Source organism: Cheilinus undulatus, linkage group 5 (genome assembly GCF_018320785.1).
Source record: "Cheilinus undulatus linkage group 5, ASM1832078v1, whole genome shotgun sequence".
NCBI lineage: Eukaryota > Metazoa > Chordata > Actinopteri > Labriformes > Labridae > Cheilinus > Cheilinus undulatus.
In genome coordinates, this window is record NC_054869.1 from 34115663 (window position 1) to 34129599 (window position 13937).

General features: G+C 38.6%; 1 long non-coding RNA gene across 1 annotated transcript in view; it reads right to left on the bottom strand.

The window, feature by feature from the left end:
- The window catches only part of LOC121510156, a 27029-nt gene continuing 13092 nt past the window's right edge, over window positions 1–13937 (bottom strand). Inside the window, exons 3-4 of the long non-coding RNA XR_005991918.1 lie at window positions 7100–7226; window positions 1–92 (exon numbers count right to left, since the gene is read on the bottom strand). This is a non-coding gene — a long non-coding RNA (uncharacterized LOC121510156). The remainder of the gene's footprint in view (window positions 93–7099; window positions 7227–13937) is intronic.

Consider the following 13937-nt stretch of genomic DNA (forward strand, 5'->3'; position numbering starts at 1 on the left):
TTTTCAGCATGATTTTTTTATTAAAATGACTACCTAAAAAAATTCTGCCAGTCTCCTGGTAAATTTTCTGCTGCATGTTGGGGTGAGCTGATCTGTAAATGCAGAAGGAAACATTAGTATAAGTAATATTATGTAACGTATAATTAAAGATTTTTTTAAGCAGCCTGCTTGTGTAAAAATAGCTCAAGAAATCAAATCCACACCTTTACATTTTTGGAGCTGAACTGATTTATGTGCTTCCTAAAACTGCCTGAATAACACCAGTATCTCATTGGTTTAAACCCACAACCCAATCACACACCCTTCTGTTGTCCAATCTTATCTGAGAGCTCTTGTGTGCTAAGTGGGAGCTAAGGCATGTTATTTACCAAGCAGAGGAGGCCAGGGTTTAAATGACACCTGAGGATAAAGCTCATCTCACACCAGTGCTCAGCTCTCTGTCTGTACTTTGTCATTTGAAATTGAAGCATTTGTTCACAGTTTCTGTTTTCTTCGCACTGTTCCCTCCGCTCAAAGCGAGACAGAGACGGATAGACAAAGAGGTATGAGGCAATCTTTAGCTGGTAGGGGGAAGCAGGTGGCGCTCAGATAGGTCGGGGTTTAAAGTGTTTTAGTTGGTCAGCTGATAGGGCTGATCTGAGGTCAGAATAATCTGAATGCAGGAGGAACTATGAGGGGCAAAGCAGCGCAGAATCGCTGACTCCAGACGTCTCCCATCACAGAGAGCGAGATGAGGGGAAAGAAAAGGACAGAGGGGAGAAGAGTCAGAGCAAGAGAGAGAGAGAGAGCGTACATCTGTATTTCAACACGGGTAATGAGGGTTAATTCATTGGTTAAGGATTAACAAGGAGCAAGAGTATGATAGGCAAGCAGGTGCCTTCTTGAATATAAGTTTAAATCAACCCCATTATGGATGATGTAATTTCAGCTTTGGAGCCCCACCTAGAGGGAAGTAATTACAAGATGACTTCAGGGACTCTTTCAAAGTAAAACTAAAAACCTGAAGTGCACTAAAACAAATGAGGTGGAGGTCTGAATGTCACTATTTTTATTGTCTACATCTGCACCATGTAGCTTTGCTTTTAAGAGATGTATAATAATAGAATATTGTTGTTTCCTTATGAAAATCTCACCTTTCATACATCACCAAACATCCCACAGTGTGCATGTGAGACAGTTTGCAAGCTGTTTTAACCCCTTTAAGTTATCCATGTCAAACTGTGATAGGGAGAAATTTACTTATTTTTTTAATATTAGTTTCCTCTTTGTAGTGGCTCTGAAAGTGTGGGTGGTGGCCCCACAGTGGACTGTGAAGATACTGGAGCTGGAGTGAAAGAAGGCAGATCAATAAGTAAATCAAACTTTTCATTGGTTCTACTTTTTAAGCTCCTGTTCAGGATTTTCCAAAGACATGAGTAGCCGTTTGGGAAAGGGTAGCCAGACAGGGGGGTGCAAAAGCTTGCCAAAACGTTGCAAAATCTGATCTTTTACTTTTCACATGGTCATTGAAAATATAATGATTTAATACAAAATAAATCTCAGGGGAGAATTGTGTTAACCACTTTAAACACTTAAAGAAGACTCAGTTTAATACCAAACTTAACAGCCAAACACAAATATATAATGGGGGTATTAGTTTTACGTTTATATTACCAAGAAACATTTTCAAGTCCAAGAATAGTAAGTTACAACTTGTTAGTCAAACCATTTTGTTAACAAAATAAAAAAAAAAAAACAAAGCCAGCTTTATAAGGGTTACTAGTCTGCCATTTGCCCAACAGCTGGCACTTGTTAAAAGCCCTTGTTAAATTAACGTATTTAAGATAAAATATGTGACTGCATTAATATTCACCCCCTTCAAGCCAGGGTTTAGTAGATGCACCTTTGGCTGCAATCACAGCACTAAGTCTGTGTGGATTGGTCTCGATCAGGCTTGCACATCTGGATTCTGGCATTTTACTCCATTCTTCTTTGCAAAACTGCTTAAGCTCTGTCAGGTTACACAGGGATAGAGTGTGAACAACCCTTTTCAAGTCCAGTCACAAATTCTCTATTGGATTGAGGATTTCCCATATTTTGCTGCATTCATTTTACCCTCTACCTTTACAAGCCTTCCAGGGCCAGCTGTCAAGAAGCATCCCCACAGCATGATGCTGGCACCGCCGTGCTTCACAGTAGAGATTGTGTGTTTCTGGTGATGTGCAGACTGCCAAATAAGTGTCTTCTCTGATGGCCAAAAAGCACCATTTTGGTCTCATCAGACCAAAGAACTTTCTTCAGCATGACCATGGGGTCTCTCACATGCCTTTTGGTGAACTCTTGTGGAGATTTAATCTGAGTTGTCTTCAACAGTGGTTTTCTTTTTGCCACTCTCCCATAAGGCTTTGACTGGTGAAGAACTCTCTCTCCCATCTGAGCTGCTGAAGCTTGTATCTCCTTCAGAGTAGCCATAGGTGTCTTGGCGGCCTCTCTCACTAGTCTCCTGCTTGCACGGTCACTCAGTTTGTGAGGATAACCTGATCTTGGCAGATTCACACACGTGCCATATTCCTTCCATTTCTTGATGATGGATTTAACTGAACTCTCAAGGATGTTCATTGCTTTGGAATTTGTTCATATCCATCCCCTGACATATATTTCAATAACCCTTTCTCTAAATTTGCTTGGGATGTTCTTTTGTCTTCAGGGTGTAATGGTAGCCAGGAATACTGATTAACCAGTGACTGGACCTTCCAGACACAGGTGTCTTTATACTACAATCACTTAAGACACATTCACTGCACTCTGGCGATCCCCATTTAATGTATTGTGACACTACTAGAAACAATTGGCTGGATCTCTGTTGAATTAGGTCAGTCACTTTAAAGTGGGTGAATATTTATGCAATCTCTTATTTTACCTTACATACAGTATTTTTGTTTCAATGACATTACTTTGTAGAAATCTGTTTTCACTTCCACATTAAAGATTTTTTTGGGGGGTCAAAAAAGACAAATTATATTGACCATGATTGATTCCTGAAATCAATCAAAGGATAAAACACACATGTTGGATGCAACATCCAACACAATTGTAAGAATTTTTTAAATTATTTTAAGTTTGTGTAAGTATAAAGCCCGACTATGCTGCATGTCAAACCAAACACTCATCATCACCAACAATCAAATGGAGGCAAACATGCCAAAAACTGTTCATCAGGATATTTACCAGTGACTTAGTGGATTTAATGTGAAAATGACCTTTTTCCCCCTAATGGACCAAATAAAGAAATTACAGTGCACATTCAGTTAATAAGAGTGTTTGATATCTGTGTGTGAGAAATAAGAGGGACCTGACCACCAAGGCAAGCCCAGACTAACTAATGATGGCCTGCGCTAAGCTAATATTTCATCATCAGCTAGCCGCTGTTGGAATCATCTTGATGCTATTAGCAGACTAATGGCTAAATACTCGGGCTCTGCTAAAGAGGAGCCAGCCGGTGACACACTTAGCATCCGCCGGCTCGTTTAGCATGGACACAAATGAACATGTGAGATGGAGACATGAGAGGGATGGGCACACTGGTGACCCCTACGTATAGTCACGCACATATAGACACATTCACAGACACACACACACACACACACACACAAACGCGGACATAGTGACCCCTACACGGTTGATGAGACGGGAGCTGATATGCGAGTCAGACGGAGCCACATTTGTAAAAAGCGATAGCCAATTACGGCAGCCCGGGCTGGGGGATAATAGCCTGCCTGTCAGCCTCTGTGTGCAGTATATGAGAGTGCATGTATGTGTGTGTGCTCCTGTGCCTGAGCACGTAGTACCCAGGAGTGAATATTGGGTTCCTATTCTCATCTATTTGCCCTATATCTCCATTCCTTAGATATTAATTTCAGAGCAGTGCTGCAGCACAGGGCCCAGGTCGTTAGTGTGATTCATCTGGGCGTCATCCAAAACGGGCGTGAAGAAGACTGAAAGAATAAGCCACGTCTTTTGAACTGGGAGGAATATATCTGTACAGTTTCTGCAGCGTGGATAATGAGGAGGTTTTTATCTATTATAGCCTCTGTCTGTGCTGGATATTTAAAATGAGGATGAAGTTTGTGCTGAACGGATACTGGGTAAGGCAGAAGGTAAAAACAGAAATTTAAAGACTGCTGAGCTCAGAATGAATAACATCAATGTTGGTATTTTAGTCCCTGTGAGGCTGACATGGTGGAAGAATTTTACCTTTCGATTAAATTCTATAAAAAATATCCTGTTTTGAAACCACATCAACAAAAATAGAATAACACAGAAAATTACTTGGTTTTTATCACCAAAAACTGTAGGCTAACTTATATATTGTCTTAATCAAACAAATATGCCATAAGCACCACTCACTAGTGTGCAATTTTGTAGTAGTGTTATGTTTTTGTGCAGAAAATACACATTTCGCAAAAGGCAATATAACCACAAAGGGAAAAATAAACAACCCCTGTAGCAACGCCACAGCTGAGTGACAGAAATCAGTAGTTAATAAGCAGGAAACAGCTTTATTTCAGCTGAAAACTGCTGTGCATTTTGAATAAGTACATCTTAACTCAACCACGGTCAGTACAGATCCTCAGCTGATGGAATACATGTACAGAAATGTTATGAGTCTTAACGGTACGTTAATATGTAAATATATCTAGTCTATAGCAGTTTATACAACATAATATAAAAGTTGCGAGCTGTACCATGAGAATTTGTCACATTAAAATTAAACACAAGGGTTAACTGGTGTTAAAAATCAAACTAGATTAAGTTAGAAATCCTTGGTCGCTGATCTTGTTTAAAATAGGTTGCAGCCCAAAGCTGTACAAACAGGTTCAACAACCATAGAGCGATCTTTTCACATGTAACCTAAAGTAAGAGGCAGATGAGGATTTAGCTATAATACAGAGTCAACTTATCTAAAGCTTCGTATTCACAAAACTTTAATATTAATTCAGTTTCACATCAATCAAGAATAAACCAGGCTGATGTGTGTCTTCAGTGTGAATCTCTTTCGAGTCCAAATATCCCTAAATTAAGCAGATATAAGTCTGTTTTTCTCCCGTCTCTGTCAACTCCTCACAGAGCAGCTTTCCGTGTTTTGTTTTGCTGAATGGCTGAGCAGTCGTGTGGCATGCTGACAGTGATGAAGTGAAAAACCCCCATCGTGTGAGTAGCTCCACCTGTTTTGGACGGATAGGTAAGATTGGTACCCCTACAGAAGGGTACCAAAAAAGTGTGACCATATGGGGTGGGGTTTTTGGGGCCTTTTCCAACTTTTGATTTATGGAAATGCAAAAAATACAGACTGTTTGGTGGAAACAACCTACAAGTCGACACTGAGAGTTGTTCTCGGCTGGTTGGCTGAGGTGACGGCTAGAGCTAACTTGGATAAAGTTAATTCTAGATTCAGGCTGGTCCCGACCTGGCACTTTCTGTTTCAAAAGTCTGGAAGAGGCCACTTTACCTCTGGGCCTTCAGCGGCTGTCTTGTCTGGAACATTACAGTATTTTATAATGGTGAAGAGGGTGAGTGTTACAGGGTGGAGCATCCATGTGGCTATAATGTCTACTGTGACATAAATGTCACATTAATATTGTAGCAAAGAAATTCCAAAAACTCAGTCTGCAACCCCAAAAAAATCTCCCGTGACCAAACATGGGTCCCGACCCAGACTTTGGGAATGACTGCAATAGAAGACCAAATTTACAAGTCTTACTTCTTCTTGTTTGTTTCAGCTTTGGGTTTAAAATATGACCAATACCTTTTATTACTTTGCATTCTCAGTACTTGTCAATACAACTGATCATTAAAATAGCAGACAGTATTGTTTTGAAAAACTATATCCCTGGTTGCAAACCTTTTCCAACTGATGATCTCCTTTAATGTAAACAAAGAAAGGTAGATTTACCGTCTGTAATTCACTGAGAAAACTCAACTATTTCTCAAACTGTATAAATTAATCTTAACCATATTTAAGATAGCATATACTGTCTTCAATCTGTCAACGTAACAAAAGCTCTATTAAATGTTTAAATGTATATGTTAGCACAAAACTAATTTTTGCAGTTAATAAATGAAATCTCGGCTCTTTCTAGGTTGATGAGAAAACAATTTTATTTTTATCTATTTATATAGCTTAACACAGAACAAAACTTTTTTTTGTTAATGAAACACCAGTATAAGACTAAAAATTAAATCTAATATATATCAACCTTTGTCCCTTGTTCATGCATCTAATTCCTCATAGCATGCTAACAATGTAATATCCTGCAGCGCTGTTACTGTATCATAAAGATGTTGGGATTGAAACACTGACAGAAAACGAGGCATCAACGGGGGTTTGAAATCTCAGTGCTTGTTCTGTACTTTCCACAGACACATGATCTCCTCAAGGACTCGGCCCTGTCAGCCACAGTGGCCAGCCACCTGAAACAGAGCCATGATAGACTATCAGAGGAAGGGGAACTGTTCGGGGGGAATTGTGTGGATTTAGTGGTCTAGTGCTGACACATGGCTTTGAGCGTGGCAGAAAAAGCACTTTAACTCTTCAGTGCTTTTATCGCGCGGTACACACTCCATAAAACATGGCGCTGTGTCGCAGAATGGCTCACACAGTACAGTAACACACACATAATACATACATAACAGTCTCTCATAGGTAGAGACGGTGTTAGAGGAAACCTGAATCTTTTCAGTGTTTTCTGATGAGGCTGCAGGAGGAAATCCATAAGAGACTTCAGCTAGTCAAAAATAAAGTTTAAATCACAGGCAGCACAGCTCAGCGACTTCGACAAACTTACAATTTGAGGAAACATCTAGTTTAACTACATTTTTTTGTTATCGTGATACCAGAATTTTAAACTTCCACATGATACTAGTAAAAATGACATGATAAGTCACCTAGTTCGGTGCTAAAGTAACAAGTAGTCCTTAAGTTACCAATATAAGGTTATTTCCTGACTTTCATGATGTAAAATTGTTTCCTATACTAGCAGTACAGTTTGATTTGGCCCGAATGAAGTATGATGTATGCAGCATGCAAACAAATGTGAGATACATGGCGAGTCAAAAATACCTGGGTGTCTTTCTTATTCGGAGAACATTTGCAGTATTCACCAAACTAGTCTTCCTCACGTTCTGTTTCCCACAAATGAAACACCAACCAGTCAGAGGTCAAAAAGGGGGACAGCAGCAGCATTCATCTAAGGCAGAAGCATAAAAATTATTAGCATTACTCAACTACATGTACAGTGTAGTGACACAAATAAATGAATTTATCTTCTTTAAGTTATTACACATATCTCATCTCCCAGGTAAAGGTTAAAAATCACAAAAATTATGAAAATCATGAAAATCAGTCAGTGCTGTTTAAGGCCAACAGGCTTTTATTTTGAAATGAAAATCCAATATTAAGAAACAAGGTGTCTCCTAATTACAGTTTAAAATCGAAAAGATAAACATGAAAAAAAGCTGTCCTTGGACCTTTCAGGGATTTGCTATTAGATGTGGATGAATACATGAAAAATTAATTATTTTTCAATGTCTCTGTCTCCCAATCTTTCATGTTGCAAAAAGAAAACAATTAAATGAAAAATGTTTGTTTTTCATATCATTCACATGTTTGGATCAAAAAACAGGAAAATCAAAAAAAAAAAAGATCACTGGGGCTGTGAGGTAATAGACTTTTTTCCCCTTTTCTTTGAAATGGTGTGGAGGTGTTGTGAGAAAAAAAAATTAAATGAAACAGCACCAGGTTTTTTGGTTTTTGTTTTGTTTTTTTTTTTGTATTTTTCCTTTAAAAAAATCCATACATAAAAACAATAAGATGAAAAAGGAGCCATTTTTCATTTATCATATCTTGTTGGATATTGAAAAATGAATGGAGAATAAACAATGAAAGGTTGCTTTATTTATTTAGCATTTGTTCATTTTTTTTATTAATCATCAAACTGCCTGAAAGGGTTAAGGATATTTTTTCCATGTTTTGCTTTTGGTGGGAAGTAGTTTGTTTCTTGATTTTTGGATTTCTCATTTAAAATAAAAATCTATTGGCTGTTAAATACACAGCCCAAAATCAAAATGACTCACTTGTGAGACTTGTTTTGTTGTGTTTTTGAGTGGTTGTTACACTGGAGTGGCATTAGCATTTTACTGAGCTATTGTTTACTTGCATTGTCCAAGACTGAAATCCAGCTTAGCCAGGTTTAGCATACTGCAAAAATAACCACCATCCAGCAGTTGTACTACACACTAGAGCTGGGCATTTAATCATAATTTATATCAAATATATCCCAATATATCCCACAGTTATTTTCAAATCCCAGATGGTGTAATATTTCTTCAACCTAATGCCTCCAACAGACTGTGCATTTTTAGCAATCTCACAAGTTTCTGACATGCTACACTGTGCAAAATGAATACGACATCAAGTTTGATGTGAGCAGACTGTACCATGACAACTCCCTCTAAACGCCGCTGAATCGCATGCTACAACATACGCCAATACACAAGACCTTAACCTTCTCATTGTGTGTCATCCATCAATGCCCCCAGTGCCATGGTAAATAATGAAGCATTGCATGTGGCGTCACATGCAGCGCGCATTGTCTCCACTCTAGTGCTTTATTGCCATGTTTATCGTTATGTCATTCCTTGCTGCATTCCTATTGGTTAGCTAGTCGACGTAGGTCGTGGCAGCACTATTTTTTCCTCAAATAATTTGCTTTCCTCCTTGTTTCTGTATGTTTGTCTAATTTCAGATGAGGCAGACATAAATTCACAATTCATTTATAGGTGGGGGGGGGGTGGATTATTTTCCAAAATCGTTCAGCACTACTACCTACTACTGTTGAACAGTATACAGTGCATACTGCATATCTCATATTATACAAAGGTGGTTTTGAACACAGCCACTGTCTAGACCAGTGGATCCAAAAAGAGGGGGTCGTGAGATGCCTACCAAAAGAAAAAAAAAAAAAAAAGGATATTTCAAATGGATTTAAATTGTACATTTCCCCATTGTTTTGTAGAAATGTATGCATAAAATTAGTTACATTTTAAAGAAGAACATGTTGATTTGGTGAGATTTATGCTGATATCAAAGTAAAGTTAAAAAAAATCTTTAAAATGTTTGTCTGCACATGACTATTCTTGAATGTGTACAGCAGCGGGGGTCCCAGGTCTCTGGCATTGTTATTTTGGGGGTGGTGGGCTGAAAAGTTTGGGAACTCCTGGTCTAGACTGCATGCTCCTACCAAATTTTTTGCAATGTAGTCAGGGTTTAGAAGTCTGTCTACATTGTTTAAATGGATTCATTCCTCTCTTAAGTTCCTGTCTTTGGAAATAGATGCAGTTTTTTTAAAGATTCATCACTTTTCGATGCTGTTGTGCATTTCAATAACAGAGACTGAGTGTTTAGAAACACACTGTACGGAAAAGTAGTAAATTTTCAACAACCTCAGTTCCTAGTGTGATGAGATTGAACATAACTGACCTATTCTCACACATTTTTTTTTCCTTTTGCTGTGAACGACAGTCTGATTGTTTAATTTTTTTTTGTCCTAAATAACCTTTTACCTTCATACTATTTCATCTAAAAATAAATTTCCACTAGTGGCACTCACACAGACTCCAGTGTTTTGATTTGTGTCATCCCCAGTTACCATCGTATCATTTCCTGAAACATCAAATAACAGAGAAGGTTACGAAGAAAACCCTGCAGAATTGAATAAAAAAATGTAATAGCACTGCTTTTTATGGCATTATTTGATTGAATTCAAAGCAGATTTGTATAAAAATGTATTAACTGAACATAAATTGTTTTTCAAGGGCCTACAGCATAAAAGCACAGGAATTATGTTCTCGCAAACAGCGAGTACTTCTCTTGTTGAGATTTGTGCTGCCACACAGGAGAAAAATGGCGCGCAAGTGATGACATGGTGGATTATGAAAGCTTTGATGATGTTATATTTCTCTCTTTTTGTTTTCATAGACATAATTCATATACACTGGAATAAAAATCCCAGATTGGAGCTCTAACGTTAAAACAATGAAGTTAGAGTGTATCATATGTGATATTCCCTCTCTCTCTCTCTCTCTCTCTCTCCTATTCATCTCTGTAATAGAGATGCAAGCTCCGTAATGCTCGCTGGGAGCCAAGCATGAGATTGAGGATTTCTCACACACCATGCATTATTCATAGTCCGGAGCAACAGAGTGTGTAAGATGAGAATTACACAGCATGAAGAGAACAGGGGAGAGGGGACCAAAGAGGGGGGGTTAGGGGAGGAAGCAGAGGGGAGCAAAAGGTGAGAGAGCATGTGGAAGGGGAAGAGATAAAGGAAGAGAAGAGAGAGCGACACAGTGGACAGCGTCAGGCCTCCGTTTCTGATCCCTCCGAGGTTAACCCTGGGATTGTTTTCTGGAGTTTGTGAACAGCGGGGCGGAGGAAATGAATATGGAACCAGGGAGCCAAGATAGCTCCACCAGATTGGCTCACAATTTGCATTTGTTAAATGTGCGTCTTGTGAGTCAGTTTGTATTCTGAGCACAAACCAAGTAGTGAGCAGGAAATTTCAGGGTTCTGTTATGATTCGTGTCCGGCCTCCGTTCTTCATAATGAAAAACAATGGGAAGTGAGCCAGGGTTGGAATTGATTTGTTTAACAATGGAAATGAAACAAAGTAGGAGGCATGGACCAAAAATAGGAGGCATGCTATCTTAAATGAAAGTTGGGGACCAAGAAATTGCAAGATTGTGCCTGATACAATTTGACAAATGACTTGTAGAGAATGATATAGAGCATTTTTCATCACAATAATTGGTAGATGGCTAAAAAAAATGATTTTGTGTCTATTACAGAGCAGAAATATTCCTGTGCTGCTGACATACACGCCAGCAAGGCAGGCCAATAAACTCGCAGCCCATTTCATTTACAGCGCAGAAAGTTCTTGGAATTGTAAAAGTAATTTATCAGCACCTTTTTTTCAGATTGTAATTATTAAATCAAAGCGGGATATGTAAAATGAAAAAGTAGCAATAAAATTTTACTTGTTCCTCTGATGACCCCATTTGCCTGGTGTGAAAGCCTTTCTCAGCAGAAGACTAATGTTATTAGTTTGCAAAGTTAATGGAATATTATATTACATATTTTCTCCTTACTTCTTAAATGCATTCTCAAGCATGGTAGCGTGTGTGTCTGTGTGTGTGTGTGTCCTAAGACTCAGCCTTAATGACAAGAATGTGACGGTTACTGGCTTTTTAACTTCCCAGTGATGAAAAGCCAGTATTAATTTAGGCTACAGATTTCATTTGTTCCGAACAGGAAAAACAATATAAATCACTTTTAGAGTGATTAGAGAGAGGGTTAGATTAATCCAAGCCTGATTAGGGCATTATGCTGGCTTGTTATGGACACACAGGGTGACTGACGGTAATTACTGTCTGTAATAGGAGAGCACACGCTCAGTCAAGGCATGAGCCACCGCACAGTCTGTGTAAATTCATGCCTCTGTGTGTGGTTATGTACTGCATATGTGTGTGTATACTTTGACTGAAACTAGGGGTTGATAATGTTTGCTTTTCACCAATTACACTCTGAAATATGTCGACTGTGTGCAATCAGAGAGCGAGCTGAGAGCAGTGTTGTGTGTGAGGGAGAGCCGGAGAGCTTTGCAGAAGGAGAGGTGAAAGAGTCATGGCTTTGTTTATGATTATTGATATCCTTAGACAAACATATTCACCCGCATAATATAAACAGATGGCAGCAGGTGAAGCAAATATTACCCTGTGGAAAATTAGAGAGGTGCTAAATCAGCAAATCGAACCTGAATGTGCACAACACACACACACAAACCACTGCATATACACCTGACTAATCCATATGCACAACATAGACGACGTACAACCAGAGCTTTAGCAGATTTATAACCCTGGTTTTATTTCAAAATTTTTAATTTTGATCCATAAGCGTATCTTTGAAAAAAAGATGGCACCAATTTCTCCGATAGGTGCTAAAAAGAGGAATTAATTTATCTCTAATTTGAAGTTAACTGTCAACAAGTTAAAAAAAATTACATTTATTTCAATGTATGGAAATGTTGCCATTGTTTTTGTGCAGTCTAGATGGTGTGCAGAAGTTTGCAGATTTTGGCAATTAAAACAATCATTTTCCCCAGATTGCCAGATATTTGTACTAATATTGTTGGATTTTATTGCAGTTACATATCAACTCCCCAAATCAGTTGCAAAAGTTATGAGGAATATCCTGGTAAAGTTGTCAGAATTTTCAATCCTGATATTTTTCATACGATGTGAATCTATCAAATGTTGGCATTGTTATTGTGCAAATCAAATGTGTGCAGAAGTTTTTAATTTTTTAATTACAAACAAGAATTTAACCAATGTTAGAACTCTAGGACCGTGGCAAAAAAATGTATTTTTTATTTACTAGAATCAAACTAAAATTAAAATTCTTGTATAATGACTTACTCAGAAGGAAGTTAAATACCATCAGTGATATGTTATTCCTTCATCACTTTGGAGTATGTTCCCTATACTTCCAGTACCAACTAAAATATGACTGAAAATGTTCATCTATAACCTTTCTTCCATTACAAGACAAGACTTTACGGACCAATCAGAGCAACAAAACATGTGACGTCGTTGCTACTGAGGTGCTCATGCGCAGCTACCAAGGAATAAACTCCATGTAGAACTGTATAATGCAAACCACGGTGGCTATTGGCATGTCAGTACACAACTTTTGTCATTTTTGAAAAGAAAACAACTCACTGCTGTTCTTTGTTCTTCCGTTAACGAAGAAATGTCGTTCTGATAATCTGGCGCTTTAGCAGCATCCATGCTAATGTCTTCCGCCATAACGGCACCAGCCTCTTGTTGCCGCTTGCTTACGTCACGAATCCGCCACACCCGAAAGTACTGCCCCTCGTCGCTGATTGGTCCTGTCACTTTCTAACCATGCCCAAACGGTTCAGATGGGAGCTTTGCAAGATGGATTCGCCAGGGAGAAACATGGAAATGGGTGTATCCATCTCCTTTGCAAGGTTAAGATTTCTAAGGATCACACTTGAAACCAAGGGGTATGATGAATTTCCTACCATGCACTATGTTCTTTGGCAAAATGACACAGCAAACTACGAAGGAAGCGCATACATGCTAGCATTTTCATAAATGATTATACATTTTGTTATTTCTAAGCTTATCTTCACCAGTATCACCTGGTATCACATATGGCATGTGCTAACTGATGCTAATTGCTTGTATGTCTCCTAAGAGTGACTGTAGCTGTTGAAAAGCAGTTTTTGATGCTGTAGTTTGACTCCCTGTGCTAAAAAAGCCAGAGGCTAAGTGGAGAGGGTTCACCACTGTGTACTGTTAATGATTTTCTTACTTTTGAAAATATTTTTTACAGATTATAGTCAGTCAGACGATCCACACAAAATCAGTTAAATTATTGCTGCTGAAAATATCGTGTGCACTGTGTGCAAATGAAACATTACTGGAGTAATAATTGTTGCGAGTAGCACTGTGCTCAAATACTCATATCCATCCCTACTAGCTACTATAACTGGTTTTTAACCGTAACTTCGGTTGCACTGCTTTGTAAACACATTGGCTGGTTGTGCAATGTGTGATGATATAACAGCAGTCATGTGGCGAATTTTAACTAGGGCTGTTAATATTAACGTGTTAATGCTCGTGATTAATCTTGAAACCTTAACGTGCTTAAAAATAGTAACACAAGTTAATCATATGACTAAGTTTGACCACAACTTCCCCCATAGTCCTTCAGCGCAAATGTTTAGGTGCCTGGGGGTGAGGAGGTGAGAGGCAAGTCAGACACAGCTAGCAGTGATGAGTGAGGAGACAAACCCAGGTCTGCTTAATGGCAA